Genomic DNA, 24,765 nt, shown 5'->3' on the forward strand with positions numbered 1-24,765 from the left:
TCTGATTGGCCGTGCCGGCTGTGCAGGGAATGCTGGTAGGTGTAGTTTTCCGTCACAAGGCTTCCGGTAGGCCGCGTTGATTGCCCAGAGCATGCCGGGAAATGTAGTTCTGGGACTCCGGACTTCCGGGAGGCCATGTTGAGCGCCCAGAGCATACCGGGAAATGCAGTTCTCGGGGACTCCGAACTTCCGGGAGGCCATGTTGAGCGCCCAGAGCATACCGGGAAATGCAGTTCTTGGGGACTAGGGCTGGGGCTAGGGTTAGAGTTTAGGGTGAGGGTTGGGGTTAGGGTTAGGGCTAGTGAATGCTGGTTCTCTGTGTTTGCAGATGACGGTGAGCGTGTTTAAACTAATTCCAGTTGAAGAAGTTTCAGTTACTTGCTTGGTGACATTATCAGTTCAACATTAAAAGCTGCAGCAAAAGCAAAAGGGGAGTTTTGCTTCTAGAAACACCCCAGTTCTCCTGTCTGCACTCTGCATGCTGTTGAGCTAAGCCTTATAAATAAGTAAATAAACCAGAGCTGCTGCTGCTCCTCTTTTTGCTTTTTTTGTGCTTTCCCCGCATGCGACCTCTGCCGCCCCCTGCTGGTGGAAAACGTGTACTGCAGGCGGCCGGGGGCCGCGCATGCGCGTTGCTTATTACGTCTTTTTTTTTTTTTGATGTGTAATTTCCTACGCTCCTAGATTTTTCTTCATATGTAAATGAAAGGTTCGTGCTAATTCCCGTTGAAAATATTTCATTTACTTTCTTGGTTGTATTGTCCTTTCTATGTTCAAAGCTGAGTCAAAAATACGGTAAATTTTGCTTCTAGAAACACCGCAGTTCTTTTGTCTGCACTCCGCATGCTGTAAACTAGGGATAGGTGACAAATAAATAAAAAAATAAATAAAAGAACACAGCTGCTGCTCCTGCTCTCTTTCTTGTTTTTTGCCCCCTCCTCTTTCCCAGGTGATTGGGTTTGAGTGCTGGGCGGGGCCAAATGTTATACGAGCCCTAGGCATTCTATCAGAGAGCTCCTTCTGCGTGGGCTGCTCTTTGGGGTCGGTGCTTTGTTTATTCTTCTGTTAGCTACATGCAGGGTTCTTTTCGTGGGTCAGAGTCTTGTACGATATTTTAGAGGAAACCAATCTAGTAGTACGTGCATTTATTGCAAGAAGCTCTTTGGAGGTGATTAATTGTTATAGCACTTTTATGGCTAGGATGTCAATGTTATTTTGTGTGTTTGCTTTGTTGTTCTATGTCCCTCATGATTTTTGCAGGGTTATAGGGCAGATGCCACCAGGTCTACCCCTTTTGTTGTTTTTGTTTTGTTTGATTTATTTTTCTTATTTTCTTTTTCGGAAGGGGGTTTGGGATTTGAGCGTCCTATTTTTTTGGGTTTGGGATTTGAGCATCTTAATTTTGTGGGTGTGGGATTTGAGCGTCTTAAGTGTTTGGGTTAGGGCTTTTAGGCATAGGTCTTCAGGGGTTTAGTGTGGTGGATAGTTTGGGTTAGGTCTGTAGGGGTTTCGAGGATTTTTAGGGTTAGGGCTTGCGGCTTCTTTGTGTAAGGGCGGTAAGGGCTAGGGTTCCAGGGAGTGCTGTTAAATGGAGTTCTCGACAACTCGGCCTCTGATTGGCCGTGCCGGCTGTGCAGGGAATGCTGGTAGGTGTAGTTTTCCGTCACAAGGCTTCCGGTAGGCCGCGTTGATTGCCCAGAGCATGCCGGGAAATGTAGTTCTGGGACTCCGGACTTCCGGGAGGCCATGTTGAGCGCCCAGAGCATACCGGGAAATGTAGTTCTGGGACTCCGGACTTCCGGGAGGCCATGTTGGGTGCCCAGAGCATACCGGGAAATGCAGTTCTCGGGGACTAGGGCTGGGGCTAGGGTTAGAGTTTAGGGTGAGGGTTGGGGTTAGGGTTAGGGTTAGGGCTAGTGAATGCTGGTTCTCTGTGTTTGCAGATGACGGTGAGCGTGTTTAAACTAATTCCAGTTGAAGAAGTTTCAGTTACTTGCTTGGTGACGTTAAAAGCAAAAGGGGAGTTTTGCTTCTAGAAACACCACAGGTCTCTTGTCTGCTCTCGGAATGTTTTTGAGATAAACCAGATCTTAAAAAAAAAAGGAAAAAAAAAAAAAACACAGCTGCTTCTTTTGCTCTCTTCCTACTTCCTTGTGCTTTGCCCCTCCCCTTTTCCAGGTGATTGGGTTTGGGTGCTGGGCGGGGCTGAATGCTATATGAGCCCCAGGCATGCTAGCAGAGGGCTCCTTCTGCTTGGGCTGCTCTTTGGGGTAAGTGCTTTGGTTTTCCTTCAGTCAGTTGCAGGGTTCTCTAGGCAGACTGGAGCCTATGGATTTCTGGATTTTAAGTGCTTGGAATTCACTCAGTAGCGGGATGTTTAGTAGGGGCTGCTGGCTCACTGTTTTTTTGGGATGGTGGGATACTCTTCTGTTTTTGAGCTATATTTTAATCTCTAGATGTATAAACCCACTTGTGTAACTCTCCAGAGGACTAAAACCAGCTTGATTGAATGCTACATATGGCTTGGCAGCGTAGATGCAGCATTACCAAGAGACTGAGCAGAGTTGTATCAGAGTCACCTCTTTCATCTGCAAAGGGTAAGTTTGATTACCCCTGCCGAGGCTTGTGTGTGTGCATGTCTTTTTGGCATTTGTGGAGCTCGGTTGTTTTTCTTTGTGTGTGTGCATGTTCTTTTTTTTTTTTTTTTTGAGGGTCAAACAGTGTGTTTGCTGAGTGTGGTTAGAATGAGGAGGTGGGGAGCTGCTCAGGACTGGAAGGTTTGGTTTCTAGGAGTATGCGGCATCCTTCCTGTGCGACGTGACTAATTGTTGGGCTGGAACGTTCCAGCTTTCGTGTGTCTTAAGCAATGTAGCTTGTGTAGTGTGTGTTGTGTGGCCTGGGCAGAGTTTGCTGTGGTGCAGTGGGCGAAGAATCTCAGTTAGAGCTGGTGAGCAGCTGAAGTACCAGAGCTGGGAAGAGAGAGGTCTTGGAGCAGGTACGCTGTGGCTGTGAGGTGCCTCAGAGTGTGCTTTTCTGTCTTTTGTTTTGTTTTGTTTTGTTTTGTTGTTTTTTTGCAGGTGCTTTGTGCGGTCGTGGACAGGAAAGGGAAATCCTCGTGTCGCGGAGCAGTGAGGGAGGGTGAGTGTTGTCAGCCTGGTCATCCCTTACCTGAAGCGAAGGGAAGACACTCAGGTGTTTCCCTCAGAGGGTCCGAGGTGAGTCTGTCTGGGATAGAGGAGCAGCGTGGCAGGTGGGCGCTTGCAAGCACAGTGGTTCTTTTGTCCTTTTGTGTTCCCCGGTGGTGTGGATGATGCTGGCCGCTCCTTTCAAGCTTGGACCTAATTTGCAGGTCCAGAGGCAAGTGGAGTGCTGTTTTGAAAGGATAAAAGTAAAGCTGGGGTCGCTTATGTTGTTGAGGGATGGGTGCTACTGCTGGCAGCTGAATGTTTATCTTCTGCCTGTGTTTTTCTTTTGTTCAGGCTGAAATGCAGTGTGCAGTGCAGGATGTGTCAACCAGCTGCCTCTGCAGTGACTCTGGTGCGTGATGAGCAGAGGTAGCTGTTAATTTTGGGGGTGTGGTTGTCACTGAAGTTATTTTCCTACATCCAATAGCGTAAAATTCCAGTTTGCCTTTTAGAGGTGCTATAAGTGGGTAAAGAGAAGAGATGGAAGCATGTGCCACGTGGGGCAGGCAAGCGGCTGAGGTACAGGAGGGGATGAGAGTATGTGATTTTTTTCCTGGGGGTGGAATGGAATTGATTGTTTTGGTGTATAGTCTGTTTTGCTCCTAGATCTTTCATTCATTGTAAATAAAAGTTTGAGCCAGTTCCAGTTAGGAATGTTCTAGTTACGACCCAGCAAGTATTGTCCTTTTAATGTTAAAAAAAAGTGCGGCAAAAGCATGGGTGCAGATCTGTTTCAGGTCTTGTGCATCATATTCGGTTGGAGATCGCGTCTGTTTCCATCCTCACTCTTGCAGAAGTCATCTGGGCCGCATCAGGAGCTCTTGCTTGGGAATTGATTTCCTAAGTGTCTTCTTAGGGGGTTTTCAGTCCCCATCCTTCTGGTCTCTTGTCTTGAAGGCAGGCTTTTTAGGCCTCCGTCATCCCAGTTCTGGCAGTTGCTTCCAGTTGCATGTTGTGACATTTGAGTCTCTCCTGGGGTCTGGTGCAGAGCACCTGTTCTGACGTGCTGTTGCTGTAGGGCTTTCTTTTTGGGGGTCACTTTTTCTTGTGCCTTGTGTTGTGTGTTTTGTTTGTAGTGTTTGTGGCGTGCCTGTGTGTGTGTACGTGTTTGGTCTGGAGCTGTCCTGCCTGGCAGTTAGTGATGACAGGTAACGTGGCAGTGCATGGGTGTACTAATACATTGTCTGGACTGTTTTGGTAAAGATATCCAGTCTGCCTCTGGGCACGTACTGAAGGGCAGCTGGCACAGTCATCTCTGTGGTGTTTGGCAGACTGGAGGGGGGAGAGTTGAGCTGCTTGCGAGCAACTGCTCGCATAGCACTTGAACGGTGTGCTTGAGGAGGTCTGTCAAATCTTGAAAGCTTACAGATATGGGGTTTTGAATTTTTTATTTTTATTTCTTTCCCGTCCCCAGTAGAGCGTAAACCTTTGGAGGAAGCTGTCACAGGAAAGAGCTCCTTCTGGAACTGTTCAGCACTCGGGAGGCAACTGGGTGACTGGCTTGATCTACTTCTGAGGTGCTGAGGCAAGGAGGCTGCTGTTTTGAAACGATAGTATTGTAAATGGGGTCCCTTTTGTGTTGTTGAGGGATGGGTGCTAATGCTGGCAGCTGAATGATTGATTCTCTTGTGCCTGTTTTCATTTGTTAAAGCTGAAACACAGTGTACGACACGGGACTTGACGACCAGAGCTGCTTTTGGCAAGGTGAGTGATGAACAGATATAGAAGGTAATTTAGGGGTGCAGTTGTCACTGCAGTTACTGAACTACACAAAGTACAGTAAAAATCCTGTTTATATTTCAGGGGTGTTGTAGCTGGCCTAAGAGAGCAGATGGAAGCATCTGCCTCGAGGGGAGGGGAGGGCAGGGCACGGAGGTAAGGCAGCAGATGAGAGTAACTGTCCCAGCTGTGCTGTGGCTTTGGATGCTGCTTCAGCCTATGCTTTTCTTTTTGTTTCACATTTGTCTCACACAGGCTGAGTGGGGCCAAGCTGCACTCTGAAGAGCAGCACGAGAAGGGCGGGCTGGTTGTGAGCTGGATCGGAGCAGAACTGCCAAGTAGCACGAGGTGAGTGCGAAGGGTATCCATCTTGCTTTACAGGTGCCATGGCAGGCTCTCTAGAGAAGTGGTTGAGGATTGGAGAAGAGGTTGCAGATGATCAAGGAGCGACACGTGCAGGGATGGCTTGAAAAGGGTATGGCTGCTTTCTCTTCTGTTTATCAGGTGTCCCAGGCAATGTGGGCTGTGGTGTTAGTCTTTAGAATCGGAACAAAGCAGGTGCTGAAATGCTGCGTCTGTTTGTTTTTTTGCGTTGGGGTTGCACCTTGGTGAGTGTAGGGATGGGTTTTAAGTGGGTGCAGCGGAGGGCCTGGCCCCAGTGTCCTGTAGTGTGTTTTGACCCATCAGCATAGCCTTTTGGTTCTCAGGTAGTGTCGCGTTAAAGGGGTGTAGCTGATTAACCGTTACGGGCCCGGTTGGATTCAGAGTACTGAACCAGTCGGACATTCACCAAAACTGGGGGTCCGTTCGGACATTCACCAAAAACGTAATAACCGCCTGGGGGTCCGCTCAGACATTCACCAAAAACGTATTAACCACCTGGGGGTCCGTTCAGACATTCACCAACAATGCATTAACCGTCTGGGGGTCTGGTTAGATTCAGAACACTGAACTATCACGGATAACCACCCTCACCCTAGTTGCATTAATGAGAGCTATCACAATGCAATCAAGTATGGTTTATTACAGCAACAGGTAATCAGGTTCTTTTGGATTGCCGGTGATAGTGACTATCTGCAAAAGCAAGCTAGTATGCATGAAATACACAGGTGTTATAGGTGTTACAGGTGTTATACAGGTGTTACAGGTGCGCAGCCTAGAAATAAACGCGTTAAAAGGATCAAAGACTCTATAGAGATTTATAAGCAAATATTCAGATCTCACCCAAAGGCGTCCCAATGGGGGGGCAAGAGAGGCTCAGCCCGTCGACTGATCCCAGGAGTCAGGAGGTCCTAAGGATGTTGTATGTCCTCGGGATGGTATCTCCCCTGACGATGGTATCTTCCCTAACATCCCCTCTCTCTTGGGCCAATTTATATTATTTTCTATCTTTTAGGTGGAGCTTGAGTGGCTCTAGTCAAGCATATCTTAGTTATGATTGGTGTAAAGTTTTCCCGTCTCCGTTTAAAGTAATAGGCTCCGAGAAATTCAGAGCGCATGCTCAGTGAGGGGTGGTCGCACCTTGGAGGCGGGTAGCTTTTGGGATGGAGGTGTGTTTTGGTATTATAATGATATTATAATGAGCAAAAAGTACACTAGGGTACAGCATTTGTCAAAACATGACAGGTCTTTGGCTTAGGGTGGCAAAAAGTGCAGCTTTGTGCACAAGAACAATCGAGGCCCCACCTGATTACAGAGCCTAGCCGTGGTGTCTCCACTCCACTCTACGCTCCGTGGTGTTCCTTAGAGCTAGCACACCAAGTTTCCCCAGCGCGATAGCATCTAAGGTTGGGAGCCTAGGGAATGCTCAGATAATGCAGTTATGCCCTACCCTGAAAGCCTCTTCAATGCTGTACCTTTTCCTTAAAAGTATGAATGTTAGTTTTATTTTCCTAGTTACTTCAGGCATTTACACCACAGGTAGCTTACTGAAGTAAGTGATTTTTCCTGCAAGTGGAATGGATTTTTTTTTTTTTTTTTTTTGGTGTGCAATCAGTTCTGTGTTGCCTTCAGGGGGCAGTGGCGACCTGGTTCAGGAACGGCACGGCGACCAACCCCAGGCCGCTCGGTCCATCGGCTCGCAGACACCAATGTGGTGGATGGCAAATGGCATTTATTGTCGAGTCACATGGGCTTATATACCCGAGGCCCATAGCGTCACTTCCGCTTGCTTACATCACAGACCACACGCTACTGTCCATCAAGGGAGGGGCTCCACCTTTCCGTACATCGTGACATCTTCCGGCCGCCAGACCCTAACTACCCACATTTCCCCCCTCCCTATGCACAACCAAATTAGCTAAAATATAACAATCTTAAGATGTAGACATCATAACTTAACTAAAAAACATAAGGCACAATAACCAGGAGAAAACTAAGAGGTAACTGGTAACGCTGAGTAAATGCACTCTTAAAGTAGTTGTTGGTGTTCTACCAACATAATGTTAACTTTCTCTAACCAACTTTTAACAAACAACACAAGCATATTTAGTATACAAGGTCCAAAGATAAGATCACACAAACGCATTGTAGCCCCCCACCCACGGAGGCCGCTTCGCTGGTGTCTGGATTCTGCCAGTGTGGAACTCTCAGGCTTAGACAGGACGCTTGCTGACTTATTGTCTTCTCATGTCGCCGGGGTATACAGATTACGGGGGTGCCCGATGATCCGTTCCTGTGAACAGAAACTCAGTTTTCATTAGTTTTGTTCTGAAGTTGGGGCGTCGGCTGTTTGGAGCTTCTCTGGCTGCACGAGTTGCCATACCTTCGTGGGCCCTCAGGCCCTGGACTTGCGCCTGGGGGGTGATCACTGTTGGGTCCGTACCCATTAGCCGCTGCAGGCTAGAGCCATGCAGTGTGTGATCCGTCCCAGTTACTTGGGCCAGTTGTCTCATACAGTTGTCCCCCCATTCTCGTTTAAAAATGATCATCCCACCCCCGTCAAAGATCAGTCTACAAGTTTGTGTTATATCAAACGGGAGCATGTCGTCTCCCCTGAAAACACCATCTATGAGGGTGGAGACCATTGCAGAATGAAGCCCTTTATCCACAATGGCTTTAACAATCGCTTGTACATCCTTAGGGTTTGTTGGTGAGTGAACCCTCTGCCCCCCGTCTGTCACCCAGACCAGGAACGCTAGCATGGCCGATAGAGCCAAGATGGTGCACGCAATCTTAATTTTCCTCCAATCTGTGAGAGGAATTTCTCTGCCTCGCGGTGCAGCTTTATTTCGGATGGGGATATTTTGGCTATCTGTCCCCATTTCCTCCTCCGAATTTGAATCGGTATGTGATCCGGAGTCAGAGCTTGACTGACTGCTCACCTCCGAGTTCCGGTACCCTCCCATCGAGTTCCGGCCCCGCCCCCCACCCCTGCGGGCGGGCCGCTCTCTGCCTCGTGGCTCGCCCCGCCGCCATCTCAGCGAGGCGTTTGCGCCACAGGAGCGTTTTCTCGGATGGCCGTTCCGATCGGCTCTCTGCCCCTCTCTCACGCTTCTACCTCCTCCCTGGTCGTCCCCGCAACCGTTCTCTTTCTCGCATTTCCACGTGTTAGTAAAACCTAACATTTCATCCCCGTTCCTGCCGGAGGCTTCTTCACCCAACTCTTCGTCTTCTAGTTCAGCACCGTACTGGGGCGCACATGGCCGTGGTCTCTCCCAGATTTCCCCAGGCTCTGGTTCCCCACCGGCACACCTGGCTTCCTCAGCCGAGCCACCCCACAGCTTCCACAACTTTGATACGACCTTCACAAGGGTTTCCATCTTCCTTGTTGGTCCGGGAGCGTCCTCCCCGCCGGGCTGGTCCCGCCGCTCCGGCCGCCATTCACCCGAATCCAGTTTTCCCGGGTTTCGGCACCACTTGTTGCCTTCAGGGGGCAGTGGCGACCTGGTTCAGGAACGGCACGGCGACCAACCCCAGGCCGCTCGGTCCATCGGCTCACAGACACCAATGTGGTGGATGGCAAATGGCATTTATTGTCGAGTCACATGGGCTTATATACCCGAGGCCCATAGCGTCACTTCCGCTTGCTTACATCACAGACCACACGCTACTGTCCATCAAGGGAGGGGCTCCACCTTTCCGTACATTGCGACATCTTCCGGCCGCCAGACCCTAACTACCCACAGTCCTGCTCCTAGATTTTTCTTTTTATGTAAATAAAAGATCGAGCTAATTCCAGATGGAAAAAAAAATCAGTTACTTTCTTGGTCAGTTTGTCCTTTTAATATTCAAAGCTGCAGCAAAAGCATGGGGATTTTTGTTTCTAGAAACACCCTAGCTCTCCTGTCTGCACTCTGCATGCTGTTGAGCTAAGCCATATAAATGAATAAAGAAACCACAGCTACTGCTCCTTTCTGATTTTTTTTTTTTTTTTTTTTTGTGCTTTCCCCCTTGCACTTTCCCAGGTGATTGGCTTCAGGTTCCAGGTGGGACCTAGTGGTAACTGAGTTGCAGGTATTCCATGACAGAGCTCATTCTGCCTGGGCTGCTTTTTGGGGTAAGCGCTTTGTTTTTCCTTCAGTCAGTTGCAGGGTTCTTTAGGTGGGTCAGAGTCTATGGACTGATGCGTTTTCCAGTAGAAACCGGTACGCATATCTTTTTGAGTTGGTAACTGGTAGGATCTGTCACTGTAAAGCAATCTAGTAGTAGGTGCCTGTATTGCACGCAGCTCTTCCTCAGGTGAGTAGTTGTTATGGCAGTTTTACGGATGGTATGGTGATGTTACTTTGTGTGTTTGCTTTGTGGTTCTGGGTCCCTTCTGATTTTTGCCGAATTACGGGGCTTTCTGTGAGTCTTTGCCTGTATGTCAAATATTATCAAAGTTACAACCTTGCTGTTAAAGTGATGGAGCAGGGTTTAGTTGAAATGTATCATGGAAGCTCCCTGTGTGAGCATGTGTCTGAAAATGGCAGTAGTGGGCACGTAAGGGGTAGTCTGTTTCAAGTTTAGGGACAGTTTGTTATATTTCTGGAGCTTTTGCCTGTGTGTTTTCTGTCTGTCGAGTCTTTAGACCATAAAGCCTTCTAGGCTTTATGTCCTTGAATTTACGTATTAGAAGTACGTTTATGAGGGGTTGCCAGGTACGTTGTTTTTGGGAAACCGTGGGGTATGGTTCCTTGAGTGCATAAGTGCAGTAGTGCCAAGAGAGTGAGCAGGGCCACCTTCTTCATCTCTGCAGAATAAGTCTGTTCGGGCACACTTCTCAGGTAAATGTAGTGAGCAGATGAGGTAAAGGAGCTGGGAACAGAGAGGTATTGCACCGTAGCATGTTGCATCAGTAGTAGTCAGCGTTGCGGAGGAGGTGGGTGTCGGGGCTGGCATGCTTGTGAATTCTGGTTCTCTCTATTTGCAAGTGATGATGAACCTGTTTGACGTAATTCCATTTGAAAAAGTTCCAGTTACTGGCCTGGTCGTGTCGTCCTTTCAATGTTAAAAGCTGCAGCAAAAGCATGGGGATTGTTGCTTCTAGAAACACCACAGGTCACCTGTCTGCTCTCTGCATGTTTTTCAAGTAAAGCAGATCTTAAAAAAAAACAAAAAAAAACAAACCAAAACAAACAAACAAACAAACAAAGAAAATAATAAAAAACAGCTGCTGCTGCTGCTCCTGCTCCTGCTTTCTTTCTACTTCCTTGTGCTTTGCCCCTCCCCTTTTCCAGGTGATTGGGTTTGGGTGCTGGGCGGGGCTGAATGCTATATGAGCCCCAGGCATGCTATCAGAGAGCTCCTTCTGCCTGGGCTGCTCCTTGGGGTAAGTGCTTTGTTTTTCCTTTAGTCAGTTGCAGGGTTCTCTAGGCAGGCTGGAGTTTATAGATTTCTAGAATTTTTAAGTGCTTGGAATTCACTTAGGAGAGGGATGTTTAATAGAGGTTTCTGGCTCACTGTTTTTTGGGATGGTGGGATACTCTTCTGTTTTTGAGCTATATTTTAATCTCTAAATGTATAAACCAGCAGTAGGTAAACATTAGGAGGAACCGGTCAAAGGTAACAGCGCTTTCTGGAACCGTCAAGTTCTTGTTCGGCAACGTAGTGACTGGTTTGATCTACTTCACAGATGGAGAGGCAAGTGGACTGCTCTCTTTGAAATAATAAAATTGAAAACATAAAGTTTGTCAAAGATGGCAGTGCATGTTTGCAGTCTGTTTATTGCTTTTGCCAGTGGTAGATAACATTTATAAGGAATCGGTGAAAGGAAAGAGCGCCTTCTGGAACTGTGAAGCTCTGTGTTGGCAACTCGGTGACTGGCTGGACCTACTGTCCATCTCCAGAGGGAAGCGGACTGCTATTTTGAAATTAAAAAATACTAATAAAAAAAAAAATAAAAATATGGTGCTGCTCTATGGCGCCCGGAGGACTGCCACTCTGCATGGCAGTTAAAAAGAATGTGGTTTGGAGATGGAGAGCCACAGAGATGAAGCAGCTGGGAAGAGAGACACAAGTATTGCAGTAGGTAGGCTGTGGTTATGAGGTGCCTCAGGATGTGCTTTTTTTCTTGTTTCCGCCCTTCCCTCGTGCAGCCTTGGAGAGATGAAGTCCCCATGGTGTGGAGTGGTGCAAAAAGGTAAGAGGGTTGTCGGCCCGGTCAGTTTCCTTCACCAATGCTAAGGCAAGTCTTTGAAGAGAAACAGCCTGGTTGCTTGTGCTGCCCCCTGTTGAACTAAGCCAGACCAAAAACAGGGCTGCTGTTCCTCCTGCTCTCTTTGCCTCTTCTCATCTTGCAGAGGAATGGTCCAGCAATTCGGGTTAATAGGGGACAAGAGAACAAAGGGGTTTCAGAATAACTGCTAACTGTTATGACTATTGCATGGGGCACTATGCAAGTCTCTGACATCCAGCCAAGATGGACAAAGGAGAAGGACAAGGGAAAAGCCTGGGAGGAAGACTATGAGCCTTCAGTACGAGAGACCCGCAGAGGGACCACCAGAGACTGATAACACATGCGCCAGTGGGCGGGTTCGGATTCCAGGAACTAGTTATAATAACCCTGCCTTTTCTAGACGTAGTAATGAATATGTATTAGCCCAGGAGCATAAAACCCAGCCGCCTGCTGTGACTTGTGTGCGTCTCGGTGGAGCAGAGACTCCCGGCGCACCCAGTGCTGTTTGCTTACCTCTATTCATTTAATAAATTGTAAACTTTGATTGTAATCCTATTTGGGACTTAGTCATTTATTACAACAGACAACCTTGTAAAATGCAGACAACCAGAATCCTTACAACAATTAAGTGGAAATCACGGTGTAAGAAACATTACCACCTCAAAGAGTAAAAGCCTCAAAAGAAATGTGACTTGTAACAGGCCAGCAGCTGTGTGTTTTCGGTGAAGCACCAGGTAGAGTATAAACCTGGATTGCACAGTTAATGGGGAAACGGGAGGGTCCTGGTCCTTGGGAGGGAAAAAAAAAAGTATATAAACTGTGTATGGAATCGGTAGGTGCCCTCCTGCTTGCGGGACACCCGCCATTGTAATCTCAAATACAAATGCTACTGTACTGAGATCCTCTCCTGAGCCTATGTTATTTCCCAAAGATTGATTCGCGGTTTTAAGGTTTCAGGGATAGGGCCCTAGGGTTGGGTTTCAGGGTAAGCGTTCTCAGGGTTTATGTTTAGGATTTTAAGGTTTTTAGTTTTAGGGTTGGAGTTTTAACGGTTAGGATTTTAGGGATTTGAGGGTTAGGGTTTTAAGGGTTTCAGGGTTAGCGTGTCAGGGTTTTGGAGTTTTTTGGGTTGTAGTGTTGATAGTTTTTTTAGGGTTAGGTTCTTAGGGTTTTATTTTTGGTCAGTTATTTACGGTTAGGGTTTTAAGATCTTATTATTATTATTTTTTTTTTTTTCAGGTTAGGTTCTCCTGGGTTAGGGTTTTGAGCATCTTAATATTTTGGGTTGGGTTTGGGATTTGAGCGTCTTAATTTTGTGGGCTTGGGCGCTGTGAGCGTCTTAAGTGTTTGGGTTAGGGCTTTTAGGCATAGGTCTTCAGGGGTTTAGTTTGGGTTAGGTCTGTAGGGGTTTCGAGGATTTTTAGGGTTAGGGCTTGCGGCTTCTTTGTGTAAGGGCGGTAAGGGCTAGGGTTCCAGGGAGTGCTGTTAAATGGAGTTCTCGACAACTCGGCCTCTGATTGGCCGTGCCGGCTGTGCAGGGAATGCTGGTAGGTGTAGTTTTCCGTCACAAGGCTTCCGGTAGGCCGCGTTGATTGCCCAGAGCATGCCGGGAAATATAGTTCTGGGACTCCGGACTTCCGGGAGGCCATGTTGAGCGCCCAGAGCATACCGGGAAATGTAGTTCTGGGACTCCGGACTTCCGGGAGGCCATGTTGGGCGCCCAGAGCATACCGGGAAATGTAGTTCTGGGACTCCGAACTTCCGGGAGGCCATGTTGAGCGCCCAGAGCATACCGGGAAATGCAGTTCTTGGGGACTAGGGCTGGGGCTAGGGTTAGAGTTTAGGGTGAGGGTTGGGGTTAGGGTTAGGGCTAGTGAATGCTGGTTCTCTGTGTTTGCAGATGACGGTGAGCGTGTTTAAACTAATTCCAGTTGAAGAAGTTTCAGTTACTTGCTTGGTGACATTATCAGTTCAACATTAAAAGCTGCAGCAAAAGCAAAAGGGGAGTTTTGCTTCTAGAAACACCCCAGTTCTCCTGTCTGCACTCTGCATGCTGTTGAGCTAAGCCTTATAAATAAGTAAATAAACCAGAGCTGCTGCTGCTCCTTTTTGCTTTTTTTGTGCTTTCCCCGCATGCGACCTCTGCCGCCCCCTGCTGGTGGAAAACGTGTACTGCAGGCGGCCGGGGGCCGCGCATGCGCGTTGCTTATTACGTCTTTTTTTTTTTTTGATGTGTAATTTCCTACGCTCCTAGATTTTTCTTCATATGTAAATGAAAGGTTCGTGCTAATTCCCGTTGAAAATATTTCATTTACTTTCTTGGTTGTATTGTCCTTTCTATGTTCAAAGCTGAGTCAAAAATACGGTAAATTTTGCTTCTAGAAACACCGCAGTTCTTTTGTCTGCACTCCGCATGCTGTAAACTAGGGATAGGTGACAAATAAATAAAAAAATAAATAAAAGAACACAGCTGCTGCTCCTGCTCTCTTTCTTGTTTTTTGCCCCCTCCTCTTTCCCAGGTGATTGGGTTTGGGTGCTGGGCGGGGCCAAATGTTATACGAGCCCTAGGCATTCTATCAGAGAGCTCCTTCTGCGTGGGCTGCTCTTTGGGGTCGGTGCTTTGTTTATTCTTCTGTTAGCTACATGCAGGGTTCTTTTCGTGGGTCAGAGTCTTGTACGATATTTTAGAGGAAACCAATCTAGTAGTACGTGCATTTATTGCAAGAAGCTCTTTGGAGGTGATTAATTGTTATAGCACTTTTATGGCTAGGATGTCAATGTTATTTTGTGTGTTTGCTTTGTTGTTCTATGTCCCTCATGATTTTTGCAGGGTTATAGGGCAGATGCCACCAGGTCTACCCCTTTTGTTGTTTTTGTTTTGTTTGATTTATTTTTCTTATTTTCTTTTTCGGAAGGGGGTTTGGGATTTGAGCGTCCTATTTTTTGGGGTTTGGGATTTGAGCATCTTAATTTTGTGGGTGTGGGATTTGAGCGTCTTAAGTGTTTGGGTTAGGGCTTTTAGGCATAGGTCTTCAGGGGTTTAGTGTGGTGGATAGTTTGGGTTAGGTCTGTAGGGGTTTCGAGGATTTTTAGGGTTAGGGCTTGCGGCTTCTTTGTGTAAGGGCGGTAAGGGCTAGGGTTCCAGGGAGTGCTGTTAAATGGAGTTCTCGACAACTCGGCCTCTGATTGGCCGTGCCGGCTGTGCAGGGAATGCTGGTAGGTGTAGTTTTCCGTCACAAGGCTTCCGGTAGGCCGCGTTGATTGCCCAGAGCATGCCGGGAAATGTAGTTCTGGGACTCCGGACTTCCGGGAGGCCATGTTGAGCGCCCAGAGCATACCGGGAAATGCAGTTCTTGGGGACTAGGGCTGGGGCTAGGGTTAGAGTTTAGGGTGAGGGTTGGGGTTAGGGTTAGGGGTTAGGGTTAGGGCTAGTGAATGCTGGTTCTCTGTGTTTGCAGATGACGGTGAGCGTGTTTAAACTAATTCCAGTTGAAGAAGTTTCAGTTACTTGCTTGGTGACGTTATCCGTTCAACATTAAAAGCTGCAGCAAAAGCAAAAGGGGAGTTTTGCTTCTAGAAACGCCACAGGTCTCTTGTCTGCTCTCGGAATGTTTTTGAGATAAACCAGATCTTAAAAAAAAAGGAAAAAAAAAAACAACACAGCTGCTTCTTTTGCTCTCTTCCTACTTCCTTGTGCTTTGCCCCTCCCCTTTTCCAGGTGATTGGGTTTGGGTGCTGGGCGGGGCTGAATGCTATATGAGCCCCAGGCATGCTAGCAGAGAGCTCCTTCTGCTTGGGCTGCTCTTTGGGGTAAGTGCTTTGGTTTTCCTTCAGTCAGTTGCAGGGTTCTCTAGGCAGACTGGAGCCTATGGATTTCTGGATTTTAAGTGCTTGGAATTCACTCAGTAGCGGGATGTTTAGTAGGGGCTGCTGGCTCACTGTTTTTTTGGGATGGTGGGATACTCTTCTGTTTTTGAGCTATATTTTAATCTCTAGATGTATAAACCCACTTGTGTAACTCTCCAGAGGACTAAAACCAGCTTGATTGAATGCTACATATGGCTTGGCAGCGTAGATGCAGCATTACCAAGAGACTGAGCAGAGTTGTATCAGAGTCACCTCTTTCATCTGCAAAGGGTAAGTTTGATTACCCCTGCCGAGGCTTGTGTGTGTGCATGTCTTTTTGGCATTTGTGGAGCTCGGTTGTTTTTCTTTGTGTGTGTGCATGTTCTTTTTTTTTTATTTTTTGAGGGTCAAACAGTGTGTTTGCTGAGTGTGGTTAGAATGAGGAGGTGGGGAGCTGCTCAGGACTGGAAGGTTTGGTTTCTAGGAGTATGCGGCATCCTTCCTGTGCGACGTGACTAATTGTTGGGCTGGAACGTTCCAGCTTTCGTGTGTCTTAAGCAATGTAGCTTGTGTAGTGTGTGTTGTGTGGCCTGGGCAGAGTTTGCTGTGGTGCAGTGGGCGAAGAATCTCAGTTAGAGCTGGTGAGCAGCTGAAGTACCAGAGCTGGGAAGAGAGAGGTCTTGGAGCAGGTACGCTGTGGCTGTGAGGTGCCTCAGAGTGTGCTTTTCTGTCTTTTGTTTTGTTTTGTTTTGTTTTGTTGTTTTTTTGCAGGTGCTTTGTGCGGTCGTGGACAGGAAAGGGAAATCCTCGTGTCGCGGAGCAGTGAGGGAGGGTGAGTGTTGTCAGCCTGGTCATCCCTTACCTGAAGCGAAGGGAAGACACTCAGGTGTTTCCCTCAGAGGGTCCGAGGTGAGTCTGTCTGGGATAGAGGAGCAGCGTGGCAGGTGGGCGCTTGCAAGCACAGTGGTTCTTTTGTCCTTTTGTGTTCCCCGGTGGTGTGGATGATGCTGGCCGCTCCTTTCAAGCTTGGACCTAATTTGCAGGTCCAGAGGCAAGTGGAGTGCTGTTTTGAAAGGATAAAAGTAAAGCTGGGGTCGCTTATGTTGTTGAGGGATGGGTGCTACTGCTGGCAGCTGAATGTTTATCTTCTGCCTGTGTTTTTCTTTTGTTCAGGCTGAAATGCAGTGTGCAGTGCAGGATGTGTCAACCAGCTGCCTCTGCAGTGACTCTGGTGCGTGATGAGCAGAGGTAGCTGTTAATTTTGGGGGTGTGGTTGTCACTGAAGTTATTTTCCTACATCCAATAGCGTAAAATTCCAGTTTGCCTTTTAGAGGTGCTATAAGTGGGTAAAGAGAAGAGATGGAAGCATGTGCCACGTGGGGCAGGCAAGCGGCTGAGGTACAGGAGGGGATGAGAGTATGTGATTTTTTTCCTGGGGGTGGAATGGAATTGATTGTTTTGGTGTATAGTCTGTTTTGCTCCTAGATCTTTCATTCATTGTAAATAAAAGTTTGAGCCAGTTCCAGTTAGGAATGTTCTAGTTACGACCCAGCAAGTATTGTCCTTTTAATGTTAAAAAAAAGTGCGGCAAAAGCATGGGTGCAGATCTGTTTCAGGTCTTGTGCATCATATTCGGTTGGAGATCGCGTCTGTTTCCATCCTCACTCTTGCAGAAGTCATCTGGGCCGCATCAGGAGCTCTTGCTTGGGAATTGATTTCCTAAGTGTCTTCTTAGGGGGTTTTCAGTCCCCATCCTTCTGGTCTCTTGTCTTGAAGGCAGGCTTTTTAGGCCTCCGTCATCCCAGTTCTGGCAGTTGCTTCCAGTTGCATGTTGTGACATTTGAGTCTCTCCTGGGGTCTGGTGCAGAGCACCTGTTCTGACGTGCTGTTGCTGTAGGGCTTTCTTTTTGGGGGTCACTTTTTCTTGTGCCTTGTGTTGTGTGTTTTGTTTGTAGTGTTTGTGGCGTGCCTGTGTGTGTGTACGTGTTTGGTCTGGAGCTGTCCTGCCTGGCAGTTAGTGATGACAGGTAACGTGGCAGTGCATGGGTGTACTAATACATTGTCTGGACTGTTTTGGTAAAGATATCCAGTCTGCCTCTGGGCACGTACTGAAGGGCAGCTGGCACAGTCATCTCTGTGGTGTTTGGCAGACTGGAGGGGGGAGAGTTGAGCTGCTTGCGAGCAACTGCTCGCATAGCACTTGAACGGTGTGCTTGAGGAGGTCTGTCAAATCTTGAAAGCTTACAGATATGGGGTTTTGAATTTTTTATTTTTATTTCTTTCCCGTCCCCAGTAGAGCGTAAACCTTTGGAGGAAGCTGTCACAGGAAAGAGCTCCTTCTGGAACTGTTCAGCACTCGGGAGGCAACTGGGTGACTGGCTTGATCTACTTCTGAGGTGCTGAGGCAAGGAGGCTGCTGTTTTGAAACGATAGTATTGTAAATGGGGTCCCTTTTGTGTTGTTGAGGGATGGGTGCTAATGCTGGCAGCTGAATGATTGATTCTCTTGTGCCTGTTTTCATTTGTTAAAGCTGAAACACAGTGTACGACACGGGACTTGACGACCAGAGCTGCTTTTGGCAAGGTGAGTGATGAACAGATATAGAAGGTAATTTAGGGGTGCAGTTGTCACTGCAGTTACTGAACTACACAAAGTACAGTAAAAATCCTGTTTATATTTCAGGGGTGTTGTAGCTGGCCTAAGAGAGCAGATGGAAGCATCTGCCTCGAGGGGAGGGGAGGGCAGGGCACGGAGGTAAGGCAGCAGATGAGAGTAACTGTCCCAGCTGTGCTGTGGCTTTGGATGCTGCTTCAGCCTATGCTTTTCTTTTTGTTTCACATTTGTCTCACACAGGCTGAGTGGGGCCAAGCTGCACTCTGAAGAGCAGCACGAGAAGGGCGGGCTGGTTGTGAGCTGGATCGGAGCAGAACTGCCAAGTAGCACGAGGTGAGTGCGAAGGGTATCCATCTTGCTTTACAGGTGCCATGGCAGGCTCTCTAGAGAAGTGGTTGAGGATTGGAGAAGAGGTTGCAGATGATCAAGGAGCGACACGTGCAGGGATGGCTTGAAAAGGGTATGGCTGCTTTCTCTTCTGTTTATCAGGTGTCCCAGGCAATGTGGGCTGTGGTGTTAGTCTTTAGAATCGGAACAAAGCAGGTGCTGAAATGCTGCGTCTGTTTGTTTTTTTGCGTTGGGGTTGCACCTTGGTGAGTGTAGGGATGGGTTTTAAGTGGGTGCAGCGGAGGGCCTGGCCCCAGTGTCCTGTAGTGTGTTTTGACCCATCAGCATAGCCTTTTGGTTCTCAGGTAGTGTCGCGTTAAAGGGGTGTAGCTGATTAACCGTTACGGGCCCGGTTGGATTCAGAGTACTGAACCAGTCGGACATTCACCAAAACTGGGGGTCCGTTCGGACATTCACCAAAAACGTAATAACCGCCTGGGGGTCCGCTCAGACATTCACCAAAAACGTATTAACCACCTGGGGGTCTGTTCAGACATTCACCAACAATGCATTAACCGTCTGGGGGTCTGGTTAGATTCAGAACACTGAACTATCACGGATAACCACCCTCACCCTAGTTGCATTAATGAGAGCTATCACAATGCAATCAAGTATGGTTTATTACAGCAACAGGTAATCAGGTTCTTTTGGATTGCCGGTGATAGTGACTATCTGCAAAAGCAAGCTAGTATGCATGAAATACACAGGTGTTATAGGTGTTACAGGTGTTATACAGGTGTTACAGGTGCGCAGCCTAGAAATAAACGCGTTAAAAGGATCAAAGACTCTATAGAGATTTATAAGCAAATATTCAGATCTCACCCAAAGGCGTCCCAATGGGGGGGCAAGAGAGGCTCAGCCCGTCGACTGATCCCAGGAGTCAGGAGGTCCTAAGGATGTTGTATGTCCTCGGGATGGTATCTCCCCTGACGATGGTATCTTCCCTAACATCCCCTCTCTCTTGGGCCAATTTATATTATTTTCTATCTTTTAGGTGGAGCTTGAGTGGCTCTAGTCAAGCATATCTTAGTTATGATTGGTGTAAAGTTTTCCCGTCTCCGTTTAAAGTAATAGGCTCCGAGAAATTCAGAGCGCATGCTCAGTGAGGGGTGGTCGCACCTTGGAGGCGGGTAGCTTTTGGGATGGAGGTGTGTTTTGGTATTATAATGATATTATAATGAGCAAAAAGTACACTAGGGTACAGCATTTGTCAAAACATGACAGGTCTTTGGCTTAGGGTGGCAAAAAGTGCAGCTTTGTGCACAAGAACAATCGAGGCCCCACCTGATTACAGAGCCTAGCCGTGGTGTCTCCACTCCACTCTACGCTCCGTGGTGTTCCTTAGAGCTAGCACACCAAGTTTCCCCAGCGCGATAGCATCTAAGGTTGGGAGCCTAGGGAATGCTCAGATAATGCAGTTATGCCCTACCCTGAAAGCCTCTTCAATGCTGTACCTTTTCCTTAAAAGTATGAATGTTAGTTTTATTTTCCTAGTTACTTCAGGCATTTACACCACAGGTAGCTTACTGAAGTAAGTGATTTTTCCTGCAAGTGGAATGGATTTTTTTTTTTTTTTTTTTTGGTGTGCAATCAGTTCTGTGTTGCCTTCAGGGGGCAGTGGCGACCTGGTTCAGGAACGGCACGGCGACCAACCCCAGGCCGCTCGGTCCATCGGCTCGCAGACACCAATGTGGTGGATGGCAAATGGCATTTATTGTCGAGTCACATGGGCTTATATACCCGAGGCCCATAGCGTCACTTCCGCTTGCTTACATCACAGACCACACGCTACTGTCCATCAAGGGAGGGGCTCCACCTTTCCGTACATCGTGACATCTTCCGGCCGCCAGACCCTAACTACCCACATTTCCCCCCTCCCTATGCACAACCAAATTAGCTAAAATATAACAATCTTAAGATGTAGACATCATAACTTAACTAAAAAACATAAGGCACAATAACCAGGAGAAAACTAAGAGGTAACTGGTAACGCTGAGTAAATGCACTCTTAAAGTAGTTGTTGGTGTTCTACCAACATAATGTTAACTTTCTCTAACCAACTTTTAACAAACAACACAAGCATATTTAGTATACAAGGTCCAAAGATAAGATCACACAAACGCATTGTAGCCCCCCACCCACGGAGGCCGCTTCGCTGGTGTCTGGATTCTGCCAGTGTGGAACTCTCAGGCTTAGACAGGACGCTTGCTGACTTATTGTCTTCTCATGTCGCCGGGGTATACAGATTACGGGGGTGCCCGATGATCCGTTCCTGTGAACAGAAACTCAGTTTTCATTAGTTTTGTTCTGAAGTTGGGGCGTCGGCTGTTTGGAGCTTCTCTGGCTGCACGAGTTGCCATACCTTCGTGGGCCCTCAGGCCCTGGACTTGCGCCTGGGGGGTGATCACTGTTGGGTCCGTACCCATTAGCCGCTGCAGGCTAGAGCCATGCAGTGTGTGATCCGTCCCAGTTACTTGGGCCAGTTGTCTCATACAGTTGTCCCCCCATTCTCGTTTAAAAATGATCATCCCACCCCCGTCAAAGATCAGTCTACAAGTTTGTGTTATATCAAACGGGAGCATGTCGTCTCCCCTGAAAACACCATCTATGAGGGTGGAGACCATTGCAGAATGAAGCCCTTTATCCACAATGGCTTTAACAATCGCTTGTACATCCTTAGGGTTTGTTGGTGAGTGAACCCTCTGCCCCCCGTCTGTCACCCAGACCAGGAACGCTAGCATGGCCGATAGAGCCAAGATGGTGCACGCAATCTTAATTTTCCTCCAATCTGTGAGAGGAATTTCTCTGCCTCGCGGTGCAGCTTTATTTCGGATGGGGATATTTTGGCTATCTGTCCCCATTTCCTCCTCCGAATTTGAATCGGTATGTGATCCGGAGTCAGAGCTTGACTGACTGCTCACCTCCGAGTTCCGGTACCCTCCCATCGAGTTCCGGCCCCGCCCCCCACCCCTGCGGGCGGGCCGCTCTCTGCCTCGTGGCTCGCCCCGCCGCCATCTCAGCGAGGCGTTTGCGCCACAGGAGCGTTTTCTCGGATGGCCGTTCCGATCGGCTCTCTGCCCCTCTCTCACGCTTCTACCTCCTCCCTGGTCGTCCCCGCAACCGTTCTCTTTCTCGCATTTCCACGTGTTAGTAAAACCTAACATTTCATCCCCGTTCCTGCCGGAGGCTTCTTCACCCAACTCTTCGTCTTCTAGTTCAGCACCGTACTGGGGCGCACATGGCCGTGGTCTCTCCCAGATTTCCCCAGGCTCTGGTTCCCCACCGGCACACCTGGCTTCCTCAGCCGAGCCACCCCACAGCTTCCACAACTTTGATACGACCTTCACAAGGGTTTCCATCTTCCTTGTTGGTCCGGGAGCGTCCTCCCCGCCGGGCTGGTCCCGCCGCTCCGGCCGCCATTCACCCGAATCCAGTTTTCCCGGGTTTCGGCACCACTTGTTGCCTTCAGGGGGCAGTGGCGACCTGGTTCAGGAACGGCATGGCGACCAACCCCAGGCCGCTCGGTCCATCGGCTCACAGACACCAATGTGGTGGATGGCAAATGGCATTTATTGTCGAGTCACATGGGCTTATATACCCGAGGCCCATAGCGTCACTTCCGCTTGCTTACATCACAGACCACACGCTACTGTCCATCAAGGGAGGGGCTCCACCTTTCCGTACATTGCGACATCTTCCGGCCGCCAGACCCTAACTACCCACAGTCCTGCTCCTAGATTTTTCTTTTTATGTAAATAAAAGATCGAGCTAATTCCAGATGGAAAAAAAAATCAGTTACTTTCTTGGTCAGTTTGTCCTTTTAATATTCAAAGCTGCAGCAAAAGCATGGGGATTTTTGTTTCTAGAAACACCCTAGCTCTCCTGTCTGCACTCTGCATGCTGTTGAGCTAAGCCATATAAATGAATAAAGAAACCACAGCTACTGCTCCTTTCTGATTTTTTTTTTTTTTTTTTTTTGTGCTTTCCCCCTTGCACTTTCCCAGGTGATTGGCTTCAGGTTCCAGGTGGGACCTAGTGGTAACTGAGTTGCAGGTATTCCATGACAGAGCTCATTCTGCCTGGGCTGCTTTTTGGGGTAAGCGCTTTGTTTTTCCTTCAGTCAGTTGCAGGGTTCTTTAGGTGGGTCAGAGTCTATGGACTGATGCGTTTTCCAGTAGAAACCGGTACGCATATCTTTTTGAGTTGGTAACTGGTAGGATCTGTCACTGTAAAGCAATCTAGTAGTAGGTGCCTGTATTGCACGCAGCTCTTCCTCAGGTGAGTAGTTGTTATGGCAGTTTTACGGATGGTATGGTGATGTTACTTTGTGTGTTTGCTTTGTGGTTCTGGGTCCCTTCTGATTTTTGCCGAATTACGGGGCTTTCTGTGAGTCTTTGCCTGTATGTCAAATATTATCAAAGTTACAACCTTGCTGTTAAAGTGATGGAGCAGGGTTTAGTTGAAATGTATCATGGAAGCTCCCTGTGTGAGCATGTGTCTGAAAATGGCAGTAGTGGGCACGTAAGGGGTAGTCTGTTTCAAGTTTAGGGACAGTTTGTTATATTTCTGGAGCTTTTGCCTGTGTGTTTTCTGTCTGTCGAGTCTTTAGACCATAAAGCCTTCTAGGCTTTATGTCCTTGAATTTACGTATTAGAAGTACGTTTATGAGGGGTTGCCAGGTACGTTGTTTTTGGGAAACCGTGGGGTATGGTTCCTTGAGTGCATAAGTGCAGTAGTGCCAAGAGAGTGAGCAGGGCCACCTTCTTCATCTCTGCAGAATAAGTCTGTTCGGGCACACTTCTCAGGTAAATGTAGTGAGCAGATGAGGTAAAGGAGCTGGGAACAGAGAGGTATTGCACCGTAGCATGTTGCATCAGTAGTAGTCAGCGTTGCGGAGGAGGTGGGTGTCGGGGCTGGCATGCTTGTGAATTCTGGTTCTCTCTATTTGCAAGTGATGATGAACCTGTTTGACGTAATTCCATTTGAAAAAGTTCCAGTTACTGGCCTGGTCGTGTCGTCCTTTCAATGTTAAAAGCTGCAGCAAAAGCATGGGGATTGTTGCTTCTAGAAACACCACAGGTCACCTGTCTGCTCTCTGCATGTTTTTCAAGTAAAGCAGATCTTAAAAAAAAACAAAAAAAAACCAAAACAAAACAAACAAACAAACAAACAAAGAAAATAATAAAAAACAGCTGCTGCTGCTGCTCCTGCTTTCTTTCTACTTCCTTGTGCTTTGCCCCTCCCCTTTTCCAGGTGATTGGGTTTGGGTGCTGGGCGGGGCTGAATGCTATATGAGCCCCAGGCATGCTATCAGAGAGCTCCTTCTGCCTGGGCTGCTCCTTGGGGTAAGTGCTTTGTTTTTCCTTTAGTCAGTTGCAGGGTTCTCTAGGCAGGCTGGAGTTTATAGATTTCTAGAATTTTTAAGTGCTTGGAATTCACTTAGGAGAGGGATGTTTAATAGAGGTTTCTGGCTCACTGTTTTTTGGGATGGTGGGATACTCTTCTGTTTTTGAGCTATATTTTAATCTCTAAATGTATAAACCAGCAGTAGGTAAACATTAGGAGGAACCGGTCAAAGGTAACAGCGCTTTCTGGAACCGTCAAGTTCTTGTTCGGCAACGTAGTGACTGGTTTGATCTACTTCACAGATGGAGAGGCAAGTGGACTGCTCTCTTTGAAATAATAAAATTGAAAACATAAAGTTTGTCAAAGATGGCAGTGCATGTTTGCAGTCTGTTTATTGCTTTTGCCAGTGGTAGATAACATTTATAAGGAATCGGTGAAAGGAAAGAGCGCCTTCTGGAACTGTGAAGCTCTGTGTTGGCAACTCGGTGACTGGCTGGACCTACTGTCCATCTCCAGAGGGAAGCGGACTGCTATTTTGAAATTAAAAAATACTAATAAAAAAAAAAATAAAAATATGGTGCTGCTCTATGGCGCCCGGAGGACTGCCACTCTGCATGGCAGTTAAAAAGAATGTGGTTTGGAGATGGAGAGCCACAGAGATGAAGCAGCTGGGAAGAGAGACACAAGTATTGCAGTAGGTAGGCTGTGGTTATGAGGTGCCTCAGGATGTGCTTTTTTTCTTGTTTCCGCCCTTCCCTCGTGCAGCCTTGGAGAGATGAAGTCCCCATGGTGTGGAGTGGTGCAAAAAGGTAAGAGGGTTGTCGGCCCGGTCAGTTTCCTTCACCAATGCTAAGGCAAGTCTTTGAAGAGAAACAGCCTGGTTGCTTGTGCTGCCCCCTGTTGAACTAAGCCAGACCAAAAACAGGGCTGCTGTTCCTCCTGCTCTCTTTGCCTCTTCTCATCTTGCAGAGGAATGGTCCAGCAATTCGGGTTAATAGGGGACAAGAGAACAAAGGGGTTTCAGAATAACTGCTAACTGTTATGACTATTGCATGGGGCACTATGCAAGTC

General features: G+C 47.8%; 2 long non-coding RNA genes across 6 annotated transcripts; both read left to right on the forward strand.

The window, feature by feature from the left end:
- Positions 1-2,163: 2,163 nt before the first annotated feature.
- On the forward strand, positions 2,164-10,177 carry LOC140003313 (uncharacterized). Of its 5 annotated transcripts, XR_011811744.1 has the most exons (7): positions 2,164-2,597; positions 3,078-3,138; positions 3,480-3,537; positions 4,600-4,710; positions 4,837-4,889; positions 5,286-5,379; positions 9,311-10,177. It is a non-coding gene; the product is annotated as an uncharacterized lncRNA (long non-coding RNA). The 5 variants fall into 5 exon arrangements; XR_011811746.1 differs by having other exon boundaries at positions 2,166-2,597; positions 3,480-3,554; positions 5,286-10,177; XR_011811747.1 differs by having other exon boundaries at positions 2,169-2,597; positions 4,603-4,710; positions 5,286-10,177.
- Positions 10,178-15,174: 4,997 nt separating this feature from the next.
- On the forward strand, positions 15,175-23,219 carry LOC140003314 (uncharacterized). The gene is made up of 8 exons (XR_011811748.1): positions 15,175-15,312; positions 15,499-15,639; positions 16,120-16,180; positions 16,522-16,579; positions 17,642-17,752; positions 17,879-17,931; positions 18,328-18,421; positions 22,353-23,219. It is a non-coding gene; the product is annotated as an uncharacterized lncRNA (long non-coding RNA).
- The last annotated feature ends 1,546 nt before the right edge of the window (positions 23,220-24,765 follow it).

The sequence above is a fragment of the Anas platyrhynchos genome, chromosome 10 (assembly GCF_047663525.1).
Source record: "Anas platyrhynchos isolate ZD024472 breed Pekin duck chromosome 10, IASCAAS_PekinDuck_T2T, whole genome shotgun sequence".
Classification (NCBI taxonomy): Eukaryota; Metazoa; Chordata; class Aves; order Anseriformes; family Anatidae; genus Anas; species Anas platyrhynchos.